This window comes from Rhinatrema bivittatum, chromosome 2 (genome assembly GCF_901001135.1).
Source record: "Rhinatrema bivittatum chromosome 2, aRhiBiv1.1, whole genome shotgun sequence".
NCBI classification, from domain to species: Eukaryota; Metazoa; Chordata; class Amphibia; order Gymnophiona; family Rhinatrematidae; genus Rhinatrema; species Rhinatrema bivittatum.
This window is the reverse complement of record NC_042616.1, coordinates 512,716,038-512,732,360: the sequence shown is the minus strand read 5'-3', so window position 1 is coordinate 512,732,360 and position 16,323 is coordinate 512,716,038. Positions and strand designations below refer to the sequence as shown.

The 16,323-nt window shown below is 47.3% G+C and overlaps 1 long non-coding RNA gene across 1 annotated transcript; it reads left to right on the top strand.

Annotated features, from left to right (window-relative positions):
• The first annotated feature begins 761 nt into the window (after positions 1 to 761).
• Positions 762 to 15,951, top strand: LOC115085112. The gene is made up of 2 exons (XR_003854715.1): positions 762 to 830; positions 14,156 to 15,951. It is a non-coding gene; the product is annotated as an uncharacterized LOC115085112 (long non-coding RNA).
• Positions 15,952 to 16,323: the final 372 nt, after the last annotated feature.

Genomic DNA, 16,323 nt, shown 5'->3' with positions numbered 1-16,323 from the left:
TTCTACCGCCTGAATGTTCAGGCCAGAGAGGACCCAGCATTCGCAAGGGCAGTACTAAGTGGGCCACGGGCAGCCTCCCACCCGGTTCGGGATTAGCTGAGTCCATCTGCTACACTCTAGGAAATGGAGAAATTACTTACCTGATAATTTCGTTTTCCTTAGTGTAGACAGATGGACTCAGTATATCCCGCCCATGGCTGCCCCAAAATCAGAAGAAACTTGGATGACAATCCCGAGAGCAAGACAAGCACGGGTAAGCCAGACTTTACCCCTAGTTAAGACACACATAATTGCAGGGTGTCTGAGTTTCTTGGTTGAGTGCACTGGCGATCTCCAGCTAGAAATCACGTCAACCAGTTCAAGTTAATCAAGTTACTCAAGTTGATCGAGTTAACAAGCTAATCAAGTTATTCAACACACATATATCCACAATTGCTTTTCAAGGAGAATACTGAAGAGCAGAGCTTCCTGCACGGGTATATGAAGTGCTGAGACGTCAGATTGAAATCTGACTCCGTCTCCAACTGCTAACACACTATACCCATGGTTCTGAATCCATCTTGCTACACTAAGGAAACGAAATTATCAGGTAAGTAATTTCTCCATTGTCATGGTTTTGTTTGTTTCGTTCCAGCTTCTGTGTTGACAGTGCTGATCTTGAAATATCTACTTGATTTATAAAGGTGATCTATATAATGTATCTTCACTACCTCCTCTTAGAATACTGAGAAACAAATGTTTTGCTTTCTTGCTTTTTCTAGGTGAATGAAACCTATCCCAGATACGACTTATCTGATAGGAAAGACTTCATCAAGGCAGCTGTTAAAGAGGTAGTGTCTTAAGATTTTTATAAAATGCAATGCTGGAATATCTGCTATAATTTTTTTGATTAGTTCTGTGTATTTCCCTGGAGGGGAGCAATTCATTATAGTTGCACACATGAATTATGTTATGATATGGTGGTGATTTTCCGTAGGTTTCTGTGAAATCCTTGGAGAGCTCTCTGTACATGTTTAGTAGCTCTCATGTTCCCATAGCATGTCTCAGTTTTATTTAATGTAAGCAGTAGATGTGTGCAGTCTGCCTCTGCAGTATATTTGTTGCACTGGACTCTACTGAGCTGTTTCTTCAGTTTTCTTTCTTTTTTTTCTTGGATCGGTATTACTTTCCTTTCCACAGCCACCCCCTGCGAAAAAAAAACCTCCAAGTCAGAATAGGGTTTTTTAACCATTTATACAGTATTTTGTTAAGGGGTTTTTTTATATTAACATTTGTCAGGCTCACCTTAAGCTGATGGTTACTGATAGCCATCCAGTCGCGATCCCACTTTCAAAATTTTTTCATTTGATTGTGTGAAGACTGATTCAAGTTTTTGCCTGGGCTGTAGGCAGTATATATCCATAACTGATCTTCCCTGTACGTACCAGGATCAGTCCAGACGGTGGGTTGAGTCCCCCGTCCAACAGATGAGGAGTCAGAACAGAACTTCTGAGGGTGCTGCTCTATAAGCCAGTGCACCCTCGTATGCTCTCAGTATTATTCTGACTCCAGCAGATAGGAGCTGGGGAGCCTTAGCTCCCCTGGGATTGTAGGATTTGTTTTTCCTCTCCCTGTTTCTACTTCATATTGAGTTTGTTGGTGAATCAAGTTTGTTTAAAAAAAAAAGGCAAAGGCAGGTCAGTTATTTCTCAGGTACTGCCCTTGCAAAACTTGCAACCCGCTCTACGCTTGTTTCTTTACTTCTTTCTCATTGTTCTGACTATTGGGGTAAGTGCTGGGAATTCTTCAAGATTTTCTTTTTCTAGGTTGCTGGACCTGTTTTTTCTTCAGGGGTGATCGCTGACTGGTGCCTTCCGCCCCCCCCCCCTCCCCCCCACCCCCCCCCCCCCCCCCCCCCCCCCCCCCCCCCATGCCTCGATTTGGCCCGCGGTCCCGAGACGCGCATTCCTCGGGACTGCTGACTGGGGAGAGCGAGCGCTCTACAGTGGGGCTGGGGCACAGCAGACGCATTTCCCTGCTGCCCACATCACTGGTTACCTCGCGGTCCCCCCTCCTCTTGCTCGGGTTGTCTAAATCGCGGGGCTGATGCCACGATCAGAGCGCTGCGCTGCCTGCGGAGAGGGGTCTCGATTCTCCCGTGAGGGGGGTCTGTTCGCGGTGCCTCCCTGGTGGGGAGGGCACCTCACTGCCGACGAGGCGGCCATCTTTGCGCGCCACGGCACGCCTGCATCTGCCTGGGTCGGCCCCTATCCCGTCTCTTGCGGGAACGGCGGTCATTTTGGCTGCGGAGGCAGTGTGCGCAGGAACGGAGGGAGAGGAGATGGAGGATCTCCGGGACATTTCACCCCGATTCTCACCCCGGTACAGCCCTTGGGCCCCAGGAGGCAGCCTGGTGACCCTCCTGCATTACCTCCCGCGAGGCCCTCTCATTTTACTACGGAATTCGTGGTTTTAATGCACCAAGCATACATGGCAAGTATGGGCCATGCTCCTGACCCAGCGTCAGCACCACCACCGCTCAAGGTCCCTAGGGTGGGGGACACCACGGGGCCTGGTACGTCAGGATCTTCGGCAGGGGCTTCCCGGATAGGATTGGCACTCCCCCCGTCAGTGGGTGTTGTTTCAGGGTCCGATCCAGATCTCGTGGATCCGCTGCAGGGTCTGGATAACCCCCTCCTGAAGGCCCAACTGGAAGGTGACGACCCCAGAGTGTTGCTCATTTTTCAGAAGGAAGAGTTAGATGCCCTCATTCCTCATATCCTTCAGGACCTGGATCTTGATCCGCCACAGGAAGTGCCAGCACCCGTCGTGCCAGGACCCTCCACTTCGGGGAAGAAAGGGGATCCCGTCCTGGCGGGTCTCCGCCCTTTAGCTAGAGCCTTCTCTAACCACCCCACCTTTATGCAACTGATAGCCAGGGAATGGGATGCACCCAAATCTTCTCTAAAGGTCAGCAGGGCGATGGAAAAGCTCTACCCCCTCCCTGAGGAGTTACTGGACCTCCTTAGGGTCCCAACGGTGGACTCAGCAGTCTCGTCAGTTACGAAGCGTACAACTATTCCAGTAACTGGTGGCACGGTGCTGCGAGACCTGCAGGACCGGAAGCTGGAGGTCTACCTCAAGAGGGTCTTTGAGGTCTCCGCCCTTGGGCTGCGGGCAGCACTCTGCACTTCCCTGGCGCAGCAGGGGGTCTTCGTTGAGTGCAACAGTTGTTGACTTCGCAAGCTCTCCCGCCCGAGGAAGCCTCACAGGCAGACCGCCTAGAAGCAGTTGTCGCTTATGGAGCTGATGCCCTTTATGACCTGGTGAGAGTACTAGCTAGATCCATGGTCTCGGTAGTCTCGGCACGACGGCTTCTATGGCTCCGAAACTGGTCAGCGGACTCATCGTCTAAGGCGCGGTTGGGATCTCTGCCGTTCAAGGATAAATTTCTCTTCGGGGAGGATCTGGATCAGATCATCAAGCTCCTGGGGGAAAATGCGGTACACCGGCTACCTGAGGACAGGCCTAGATCTTCCGGCCCCAGGTCCTTCACTCCCTCCAGGAACCGCTTCCAAACACAGTGTAGAGCCCGCGCCACCAGGCAGACGACACCCCAACCTCCTTCCACCAGGTCTCAGTTGTGGACTCAGTCCTTTCGAGGCCACAGACCTTCCAGGGATGGGGTGCCCCACAGGGCTGCCAACAAGGCGCCCAATGATGCCAGAGTCTCCCACTCCTACGACACCCAGAATCGGGGGACGCATCTCGCTTTTCCACAGGGAGTGGGCCCGCATCACTTCGGATCAGTGGATCGTGGACATCTTAAGGCGAGGCTAAGCATTGGAATTTTGTAAGACCCCCCGAGAGACCGATTCCCTCTTCTCCCCTGCAGGTCCCCGCACCAGCAGCTAGCGGTCTGCCCGACCCTCGACAGACTCCTAGATCTGGGGGCTATATACCGTACCCCCATGGAAGTGGGCTCCGGCCACTATTCAATCTGTTTGTGGTTCCCAAAAAGGACGGTTCCTTTCGTCCGATCCTGGATCTGAAGACAGTTAAACAAATCTCTCAGGGTGTTACACTTTCCGGATGGAGACCCTACGGTCCGTAATAGCAGCGGTCCACAGGCATTCTACAGGAGCATCAGCGGTTCCTTAGATTCAAGATTCTGGGGCAGCACTTCCAATTCCAAGCCCCTCCCGTTCGGCCTTGCGACCACTCCTCGAACATTTTCTAAGGTAATGGTGGTGGTAGCAGCAGCCCTCCGGCGGGAGAGCATCCTGGTGCACCCATACCTAGACGATTGGCTCATTCGTGCAAGACTCTCGCTCAGGGGACATGCTGCGGTCTCTCTGGTGGTACATCTTCTCCAATCCCTGGGTTGGGTCATCAGCATCAACACCTCCTGTCGCAGATCTTGGATTTCCTGAGAGCTCGCTTCAACACGGCCAACGGCAAGGTCTATCTGAGGCCGGATCGGGCGCAATCAGTTCGGGAGCAAGTACATCGCTTCTCTGCTCTTACAGCTCCCACGGACCTGGAATTACTGCAGCTCCTCTGATCTATGGCATTCACCATAGATCTCGTACCCTGGGCCTTCGCACATCTACGCCCGGTACAGAGGGCACTACTCTCTCGCTGGAAACCGGTGTCTTGAGACTATCAGCTTGTCCTCCCGCTCCCCCAGTGCACCGGGGACAGTTTCCGGTGGTGGTTGGACCCGCTCCATCTGGCCCGGAGAATGCCCTGGAGGTTCCGGACGGGTGGTGGTCACCACGGACGCCAGCCTGTCCGGCTGGGGGGCGTCTGCCAGTCAAAGTCGGCACAGGGGCATGTGGACTCGCAACAGTCCAAGTGGACCATCAATCGGCTGGAAACAAGGGCGGGTGCGTACTGGCACTGGAACAGTTTCTCCCACTCGTCCAGCATCGAGCGGTCCAGCTATGTCAGACACGCAACCACGGTAGCATACATCAATCGGTCAGGGGGGCACAAGGAGACCAACAAGTTTCCCTGGGAAACAGACTGATGTCCTGGGCGGAGAGGCATCTCTCTCATCTGGCGGCCTCAAACATTGCGGGAGTGGACTATATCGCGGGAGTGGACTATATCCAGGCGGACTTTCTGAGTCGACAACATTTGGATCTGGGAGATTGGGAACTCTCCGAGAAGGCGATGCAGCTTATCACTCAACGCTGGGGGATGCCCCACATAGACCTCATGGCCACGGCTCAAAATGCCAAGGCGGTCAGATTCTTCAGTCGCAGAAGGGAACACTGCGCAGAAGGAGAGGACGCGCTGGTAGTCCCTTGGCCCCCTCGCCTTCTGCTCTATGTATTTCCCTCCCTGGCCACTAGTGGGCAAGGTCCTCCGAAGAATAGAAGAAGCATCAGGTCCGTTCATCCTCGTGGCGCCGGAGTGGCCGCACCGGCCATGGTTCGCGGACCTGATCACCCTAGCGGTGGACGGACTGCTTCGCCTGGGGCATCTGCCACATCTCCTGCACCAAGGTCCAGTATTTTTCGACCAGGCAGAACGCTTCTGTCTTGCGGCTATGGCTTTTGAAACGCAGCGACGTCAACGCCGGGGGCTACCCGGATCCTGTAGTCGCGACCCTCCTTAAGGCTAGGAAAACATCCACCTCCATCGCTTATGTCAGTGTGTGGCACGTCTTTGAGTCCTGGTGCATTTCAAACTCCACACGTCCGAGGGCGGCTTCTGTGCCTCAGTTTCTTCAGGACGGCGTGGACAAAGGACTAGCCTACAATTCTATACGAGTTCAGGTTGCGGCCCTAGGGTCCTTGGTTCGCTACAGGAACACAGGTCCTTGTCTTCTCATCCTGACATAGTTCGTTTCCTTCGGGGTTGTCAAGCACTTGAGGCCTCCGGGTCCAGTTCCTTGTCCATCCTGGAGCCTCAATTTGGTCCTCGCTCCCTCGCAGGACCTCCCTTTGAACCTTTGCGGTCCTCTACTCTCAAGGACCCCACTCTCAAAACGGTATTTCTCGTGGCTATTTGCTCTGCGCGTCGAGTTTCGGAACTACAGGCTTTATCATGCAGAGAACCTTACCTCCGTTTCACTGACTCCGGTGTGTCATAACGCACGGTGCCTTCCTTTTTCCCTAAGGTGGTCTCGGCCTTCCACTTGAACCGGATGGTAGAGTTGCCCTCCTTCCCTGCGTAGGACTCACGGGATCTCCATAGACTTGATGTCAAGCGCTCTCTGCTTCGCTACCTGGAAGTCACCAATGAATTTCGTCTTTCAGATCATCTCTTTGTCCTCTGGTCAGGACCACGGAAAGGTCATAAGGCCACCAAGACAACCATCGCTCGATGGCTCAAGGAGGCCATAGTAGCGTCTTATATAGGAGCGGGTAAGGAGCCACCGCTGGGGGTAAAAGCGCACTCTTTGTTCTCAGGCGGCTTCCTGGGCAGACAGTCAATCTGTTTCCGTTCAGGAGATCTGCCAAGCAGCGACCTGGAAGTCTCTGCATACTTTCGTGCGACACTATCTGTTACAGCTTCAGTCACCGTCCTACGGCTACTTTGGGGACCGTGTAGTTCGAGCAGGGTTCTTAGGGGCCCACCTTCTTTAGGGACGCTTGGGTACATCCCACCATCTGGACTGATCCTGGTACGTACAGGGAAAAGAAAATTACTTCTTACCTGCTAATTTTTGTTCCTGTAGTACCATGGATCAGTCCAGATACCCCCCTCAGAAAAGTTGGGGGGTTTACTGCTCAAACTAACCTCTGTCTCTGCTTCTTCATTGCAGTTGTTTCACTGGGGCTTCGCCTCACAGTTCTGTTTGCAAGTTGGTTCGATTTCAGTTGTTAATACCAGTTTGTAGTTTACCCATTCACTTTGTGTTTATGTAGCTTGATTCATCACTATCCTCATTTATCTGGCTTTGGCTTTGATATTCTATATACTGAGAGTATACTGAGGGTGCACTGGCTTATAGAGCAGCACACTCAGAAGTTCTGTTCTGACTCCATCTGCTGGATGGGGGACATAACCCACCGTCTGGACTGATCCATGGTACTACAGGAACGGAAAATTAGCAGGTGATAAGTAATTTTCTTATCACAAGACCTGCTATAAGTGTTTACGTGAAGATCATGTTTCACACTGCAACATCTGCTGTAGATGTCTCTAAGAGCTTTTGAGCTCTGTAAAATGAGAACATTTTCTAGTCTTGAAGAAAAGGTCCAGATCCATTCAGTCTGTGTCAAATCATCCTCTAAGCACAAAGATCATGGAGCTGCATTGACTGCTGAAGGTAAGGTATACGAAAGGAAGTATCAGTGCTAATGCATAAGGATTGGCCCAGAATTAGATAATCTCCTAGTTCATTCTGAGCATTGAGCGCAAAGCTGAGAAGAAACAGCACCAAAGGTTGATGAAAGAGCAAGGGGGATATAACTGAGTCTGCAAACTGCTTCCCCCACACCTGGAGGAAAACTCTGTATCCCAGGACTGCATAAGTTTCACGATGGTTGACTCACCAATGTGCCCACTGGCACGCAGAAAGCACCAATGCGTCCGCCGGCGCAGATCTCCGAGCCACCGAAGCGTACGCCGGCACCCAGAGAAATCGACATGTGCGCCGGGGCATTGGCACGGGCGCTCCGAAGCACCAAAGCGGGTGCGCCGAAACACAGACGTGTGCACGGGGATGTTGAGGCTTCGAAGCAGGCGCCACAAAGCACCAATGTGTGCACGGGGGCGCCAAAGCATCAAAATGGGTGCAGGCGCCCCAAAGCCCCGACACATGTATGGAGCGCCGAGACACCACCTCTGCTGGCGAGCCAAGGCACTAGCGCGTCTGCAGGCTTGCCGGCGCGCTTGCAGTAGCACAGTGTCCACAGACAATAGGGCGCGTCCACCGGCGCACCAGCACGCTGCCGCGTCCGCTGGCTACCCAGACAATCGGCGGTGCACTGATGCAGAACTGGCCAGCGTCGACCGGTCGGCCCTACATTGCAATGCCAGCATGTGTGCCGTCGGGCAACCGAGCAGCTCACTGACATTGTTAAAGCATCGTGAGCGATGGCTCTGGACCCCCCAGGGATATTGGGTCGGGGCGTGGGTGCACGAGGATCCTTCTTCCAGTGTGTTGGTAAAAAAAAAAAAAATAAATTTAAAAAAAAGAAGAGAAGGGGTTTTTCTTCTTCTTTGGACACTGGCAAGGTTCAGTGCTCAAGGACCCCCTTCCATGAGGACATGCATGGCCTTCGGGACACATCCTGAGCCAGAATACTACACGGCAACTTTCAGCTGACGTCATTGCACCCAATGGACACTGCTGAATGTAGCACCATGGCTGAGCTGCAGACAGGATCCCTCAAGATGTATCCAACTTCCAGGGCTCTTGCAGCTTGTAATGTTTGTAGAGCACTAACTTCAATAGCCACCCGACGGGAGTTGATCATCCTGCGGTTGCCATCTTACAGCCTTCTTCGGCCACCGGCTCCCCCCGCCATCTTCACATATAGGAATCTTCTCCAGGCACTCTTATCCATAGGGCTAGTTTCCACAGGGTGTTTCTCACACCCTGCTGCACTGCAGTGTGACCGATCTCTCCTTTGGCGGGCCCATCTTATTAACTTCCAGAAAAGAGAAGGGGACCGCCTCAACGTGGGAACTCGTAGAGTCTGTGACCCGCACAGCAAATGCTTGGAATCCTACAGAGTATTCCCGACACCCAAGTGTTGCTTACTATAAGAACCAAGCATGGGAGCATCCCCCTCCTGAGGACGTCCAGCTTCCTATCAAGTAGACCTCAAAAAAAAAAAAAGGATGTGGGTCAAGAACGTACAAAATCTGACCTTCATCCAGTGCCCCTGGCACGGGAAATGTATATCCCGGCCCTTTCATTGGAAGGGCACTCCAAAACACAGTACTGCATACGACAATGGAGAACTACATGGTTTGCGGGGTGCAATCTTTCACGCAGGTCTCCAGTCTCTGAATTCTCTGTCCCAGGACACCCAATTTTGAATACTACATGTCATAGCTGAAACTTCATGACACCACCTTATATGAAGATTTAGATGTTTTCCAAAAAGTCTACCACCAGCACCATGACAGCTAGTCGCTGTCCTTCCTTACGGACGAGCAAAGCTGTGCTATTAACTGGCAAACCATCTTATCTTTATGACATTCTTATGGGTGACAAACTGGCGAAAACAATCGAGGTTCTGTAGTAAAGTAATACCTAGTGATCAGAAAAATGAACCCAGAGTAAAAAACAAAAAAAATCCCAGGTTTCAATCCCCACTTGGAAATTACCAAAGGCAAATTGCCTCTCCCTCTCGAATATTACACGTGGTAAACAACCCTTCTGACCTATGGAAATGAAAAATAAAGGTCATGTCTCTGTCCGTGGAGGATTAACCAAAATCATATTTCTGGATGATTTTTTATCTCTATAGAATATACCGACGATATTGGTTTTACTGACCCACTGGTGTCAACTTCAACCTTCATATTTGCAGGGGAAGCGGTGGTGTTCTTGAGCCCCTGCCAGCCTCCACAAGCCATCAAGTTTTCTAGGACTCCCTATTCCCAACACATTTAGTAGGAAGCAGGCTCTCCCACTTCATTCTATCCCGGGACACAGGTCAATCGATCTTTACTCTCAGTGTAATACAGAGGTACACTCTCTCACCTTCTTTCTTGCCTTACCTGTACTGCCGGGCCCACCGCAATCCACACTACAGGATTCTGCTACAGGAAATCAATCATCTCCTGCCACAGTGGTGTGCCCCCCCCCCGCCCCCCAAACCTTCACTGGAGTTACTCCCCTTGACATGGAGTACAATAGCCTACGTCGAACCCGAGCCTTCGTTCTCTCAGAAGATACCCAATGAGGAACAGCTCCTCGGCACCACAAGTTTTTGTCACCAAGGATTCTGTGGTGGTACTGCCGCACCCCTTTCATCAACATGGGATTCAGAGATATATATATATTTCCTACCTGGACGACTACCTGCAGGTGGCCGCTAGCCAGTCCACCCTGGGACCAATCTTCCCATGCACCACTTCTTCTTTTTGCCTGATCCACTCTACTCACGTATGCAGAATCCCATCTGCGACACATACAGGCCTTGCAGTTTTTCATGACCCCTTTTTTTCGATCATTCAGACAAGAATTCTCCTTCTTTGGCCTGAACACAGGCCCTGGCAAAGTGTATTGATCGCACTACAAGTGACCACCACGGACGTCAGCCCAACAAGTCCTCACCATTCTCGGTTACAGGACATCCTCAATCTATCTCGCACGGCATACGCGTCCACAAGTACCATTCACACTGGACCCAATAGTCAGTTCTTCATCTTCCCTCTGCTGCTGGCTCACTCCCTCCCAGAAGCTGCAGAGACACGAAATGATGGTGGGGCACATCTGCGTTACCTGCGGGCTTACCCCATCCCACATGATACACCACTTCAATGGGCAACAGTCCCCTATTTCACCAATGTACGGATTCACAGATGGAACCCACTTACAGTGTGAGCGACACATCACATGCCTGGAGCTTCGAGGCCCAACCCACTCTTCGGACATTTGGGCGGACCCTTCGTAGACTCATCTTTGTGCTCTGCTAAACAATCACGGTTTCCCAGTCTGCTTCACCAAAGAAGGACTGTCAGGTTCTGGATTCCTTGCAGAGCTCCACTAGGAATCATCCAACAAGTTGGAAGTGGCTCCATCTCCCTGTGTTCCTATTTTCTACCTGAAGTTAATAACTTCTAGACATCCCACTTTACTTTTCCATACCCTCGACTGGGTACTTCCAGGTGGCGTCAATTTAAAAAAAAAAAAAAAAAAGGAATGGAAAGCTGCACTAGGCGTTTTTTTCCATCTCGACCTCTTAGTGTCTGGCACAATATACTCTACCTATTTTGCTGACTCTGCCCAACCGCTCGTCCTCTCACAGGTCGCAGTCCTCATAGACTGAGAGAAAGTCTGCTCTCATCAGCCTTCCCAGAACTATCCAGAATTACATCGCAGATTACGCGAACCTAGTTTTAACGCTCTAGCGTCAAAACAAACAGTCATGATATGCCTCCCTAAATCAGTTATTGTTGGCCCACCGATTCCTCTGGAAAACACAACACCTTCTTGCCCAAGCAGTAAATGCTACACCGCTTCACCCATTGAAATTGCACGGCTCAGATCCCAGATCCGGGGTTCTTTCTGAAACTTGGAGTCCTTCTGCTTTCATTGCAGAACACACTCTCCTTCACATAAACTGCCAAAAAACCCTCCCACACTGCACCTTCAATGTTTTTGAGAGAGAGAGAGACTGGCCATAATGTCATCTCATTAGATAGGTATTTATTTATTTATTTAGAACTTTTCTATACCGACTTTCCAGTAACAGAATTACTGATCAATTCGGTTTACAATTTGAACAATAACAGTGACAAGTAAATGTCTTACAAGGAACAGGAAGAAAATAACTTGGAAATAAATATGTGGGTTGATTACATAAAAAGTACTATATACAAATAGTACTATATACAAATATATACAAAGCCTAAAGGTGGGTAGAGGCACTAAACAATGGCGTTGGACTGTCAAGAGGGTGGGTATTGGGATTTGGACTGCCAAGGAGTTGGAGTTGGTTAGACAAATTCTTTTGGTATTCCTTGTGGTATTTTGGGGGTATTCTTTGGGGTTTCAAAGAAGTTCCAGAGCTGAACTTGGATAGTTCTTGTGTAATTCTCTTGTTGGTGGTTTAAAATAAATTGAAGTTCTTATATAGCTTTCTTGTAGGTTGAATGAAAATAACCTTGAGGGGTCCTTGCCCCTCAAGGCGTTGTAACTCGAGGTGAGGTTTAGGTATCCGTGTAGGGGTTAGGGGCCCCTTTCACATTCAGTGTTAGACGTACGAACAGAACAGTGGTCTCTTGTGAAATTTGATGACCCTTGGAGTGAGGAAACTCACTCCAAGATGAGATTTGGGCAATGTTCTCTCCACCTAGCTTGATGGACTCCTCTACCTGGGTAACATAAAGCTAGGTGGAGAGAACTATGCCCAAATCTCATCTTGGAGTGAGTTTTCTCACTCCAAGGGTCATCAAATGTTCACAAGAGACCACTGTTCTGTTCGTACGTCTAACATTGAATGTCAAAGGGGCCCCTAACCCCCTATACCAGGGGTGGGCAAGTCCGGTCCTCGAGGGCTGCAAACCAGTCGGGTTTTCAGGATATCCTTAATGAATATGCATGAGAGAGACCTGCATACACACTGCCTCAGTTGTATGCAAATCTATTTCATGCATATTCATTAGGGGTAGCCTGAAAACTCAACTGGTTTGCAGCCCTCGAGGACCGGACTTGCCCACCCCTGCCCTACACTGATACCTAAACCTTACCTTGAGTTACTAGGTGGGCCTACCATAGGGATACAAATACCTATCTAGGGAGATGACATTATGGCCAGTCTCGCTCTCTCTCTCTTATGGCTAGTTGGATGCTCTGGGAGCTTCAATTCATCTAGATAGGCCTTGCGGGAGACATCGCAAGGCAATAAAACCTTACCGCCCGGTCGCAGCAGCTATCACACAGCCTAACGCAAGATGAGCAAACCCAGCCCATTCCCCGCCCCTAACTCCTCCTATTTTCCATATTTGCATCACACCATACGATATGGTGCTATTGCATGCGTTAAACACGTTTTCGCATGCGGGTAAGGGCCTATCGCATGCGTTAACGGGGCTTTTCGCATGTGAGTCCGATTTATCAATGAAGGAGCAGGTAAAAGCAGTGGCTACAAGTGCTTTTAATAAATTGAATATTGTGCAATCATAAACCATTTCTGACAACTGTACATTTCCCTACTATTTTACAGTCATTAGTAATCTCTAGATTGGATTATTGTTATCTCCCTTTATGGTGAATTACTTGCATATCTGTTCAGATGTCTGGAAGCAGTGCAGAATGCCACCGCACAGTTTATTATTGGTGTCAGATTATCAGATCACACTCCTCCCAATCCTGTGGAGAATATAATTTAAAATTGTAACAGTACATCATGCTTTCAGAATTGTCAGTTCGCTTCTAAAACTAAATATGAGTACCTGCCCATTAAGATCTATGGGCCGAAATTTACTTGATATACCTTCAATTTGTAATGCGTGCCTAGATGAAACCAGGAAAAAAACTTATGTAGCAGGCCCTACTTTGTGGAATAGATTACCATATGAAATACGTACCATTCAATAGTATTCCACAGCAGGATTAAAAAAAAAAGCCTTTTTTGGATTAGCTTTTGATTAGGGTTTTCATTAAATTGTTTTTTTCTTTAATGAAGGCATTTATTGAGACTTTTAAAGAAATTTTTTATGATTTTGTTGTACATTGTATACGGTTTTATTTTGTATTTGTCAAGTTTTTAATTAAATTAATGTCTGATTTTATTTGTGCTTTTAATTTAACTTTTTTGTATTTATCATGTGTGTATGCTGTAACCTGCCAGTAATTTAGGATTGTGTGGGCTAGAAATTAACCAAAGAAGTAATATACTTTGGAAATACTTTATACCCTATTCATGAGAAACTTGAAGGCAATGGGGCGGATTTTAAATGCCCTGCACGCGTAAATCCGGCTGGATTTACGCGCGCAGGGCCCTCACGCGCCGGCGCACCTATTTTGCATAGGCCGCCGGCGCGCGCAAGTCCCGGGGCTTCGTAAAAGGGGCATGTCGGGGGGGTGTTGGGGAATGACGCAGCGTTTCAGGGGCAGGCCCGGGGGCGTGGTGCCGGCCCAGGGGCGTGGTCGAGGCCTCCGGACCAGCCCCCGGTTCGGGTGATGGCGCGCCAGCAGGCATAAATCTGCCAACAAAGGTAAGGGGGGGGGGGTTTAGATAGGGCCGGGGGGGTGGGTTAGGTAGGGGAAGGGAGGGAAAGGTGGGGGGGAGGGCGAAGGAAAGTTCCCTCCGAGGCCGCTCCAAAATCGGAGTGGCCTCGGAGGGAACAGGCAGCGCGCGCTGGGCTCGGCGCGCACAGGTTGCACAAATGTGCACCCCCTTGCGCGCGCCGACTCCGGATTTTATAAGATATCTTATAAAATCCAGCGTACTTTTGTTCGCGCGCGTGTATGTTTTTAAGATCTACCCCAATATGTTGAAAAAGACAAAAGTGGTTTTGTTATTTCTTTCAGTTAATTTCATGATCAGACTTCTGTTTGTGGAGGAAATGGAGACTGCTGACACAGGTTCCTGTGAATTGCAAGCTCTGAAGATCAGACACCAGCAATGGAATGTGTTCTTTTCTTCATTTTCTTTTTTTTTTTTTTTTTTTTTTACCACTTGTGGTAGACCTTTTGTGTATTAGGTATAATTCTGCTTTTTTCTGTGTCCCAGAATGCTATTGTAAATTACTTTATTAAACGTATGCTTTTAAATTTTTTTTTGAAAACTTTATTAGATGTACTTAAAGTAAGGTTTATGAAAGTGGGAAGGAATTAGAATGACATTCTGTTATAGGTGCATGTTGTATATTTGAATTTCTTTTTCTATGTTATAAAATGGCCTCTAGAACTTAATGTAGTTTTAGTATGCTTGTAATGGTTTATCAGATTTAACTTTGATTCCATAAGAAAGGAAGCAGTAACTATAAAAATGGCAGAACCTAATTTTTGTAATAACACAGTATTTCACATGTTGCTTTATTTGAATACAGGCATCTGCTCTGAAAATTCTGGAGGAAAGTACTCATATTTGTGCTACTCTGAATACTTAATATACATATCATAAATATTTGCCATGAAACAAGTGAGTGTACACAATGAAGGATTTGTTTTAAACCTGAAATTGGCACATAGAAGTTATTTTTGTATTTTTTAAAGATTTGTGTACATAAAGCTCTTTGAGATTTTTTTTTTTTTAATGGGGGTTGTGTTAAGCATTTTTTATGTTATTTTTGCTAAGTCCTTACAGTGTTCAATAATAGGATGGGAAATTAAAGTTAATGGTAGTTCATCCCATTTTGACATTTTGTATCTTTTAAAGGTATTCCACACGCTTCTTTCTCACATTGAGAATTTGTTGTTCTGTGATTTGTTATGCACTGCTATAGGAAAAATACATTACAATAACATTGAGGGCTTACCATATTTAATGCCACTTGGTATTAGAATTTTGGGTAATATTTCTGCTGTGAACATAATCAGTATGTATATGGTTTTCCACAAAGATCTAAGAATGCAGCTACATAACTAGTTTGAATTCGGCTTATGTATTATTAAACTGATTAGCAATCTGAAAACATTAGGATTTTTCTTGAAACTACTATCTTTGTACCTTTTTGCTTTTAAAAGCTGAACTTGTGCTATCATAACGGAACAAATTTTACTATCGCTGATAGCATACTTTGGCTTTCTGTATTGGTTTGCAAAATAATCATTCATAGTTAACTCTCCATTTTTTTTTTTTTTTTTTTGGAGAGATTGGGGTATGACAGCAAATTTCTTTTTCAAAATAAGATTTTAAAACTTATGATGTATGTTAGCAGGCATTTTAATGAATAAACATAGGTTCTGCTTTAAATAGACTCAATTTTGTAGTCTTTAAAATGTTACCAAGTACAATAGCAGATTTTTAATTTTTTTTTTTATTTTCAAGAAATTGACTGTGCTTTTAAGTACCTTTTTTTTTTTTTTTTTTTTTTTTTTTTAGGAACAATATTACCATGTATTTTTCCAGGAGACATATGAGATTACTCCTTAGTACATTTGACCCCTGAGTGATTTAGGGTTATAATCAGGATTTCCTCAACTCTTAAATCTTGCCCCTCTTGCTTAGTGTGAAATGCCTTTAAGAGTACAATCCATTGTATTTTACAGTTTTGTACTGAGATTTTACATTTTCAATATTAACCTTGTGTAACTAAAGATACATTATACTACAGTGATGTGACTTGTGTATCTTAATAAAAAGTCAATGTACAAGTTTTAAGGCTTTTGTAAATACAGTAGGTCTGTGTATGTGTGAGTTAATTTCAGGGACTGCATTTAGTGTTCATGTCAGAATTATTGCTTTCTGCAATTTTTTTTTTAATAGTGGCCCATGTTCATCTCACAAAATGCCCAGCCAAACTGATATAAACTTCTCTAATGAGAACTGAATTTATTTTTCACTAGCAGTGAAATTATTCTGTAGCATTCTCCCACCAATCTAAATCCTCAAATATTCTTTGTCACATTATTCAGTGCTGAGTGGTTTTTTGTTTTTTTGGGGTTTTTTTTTTACTTTTTATTTATTAAGCATTTATATATACAAAGCGTGCAGCCAGATGGACTCAGGACCAATGGATTATATGCTCCCTTGC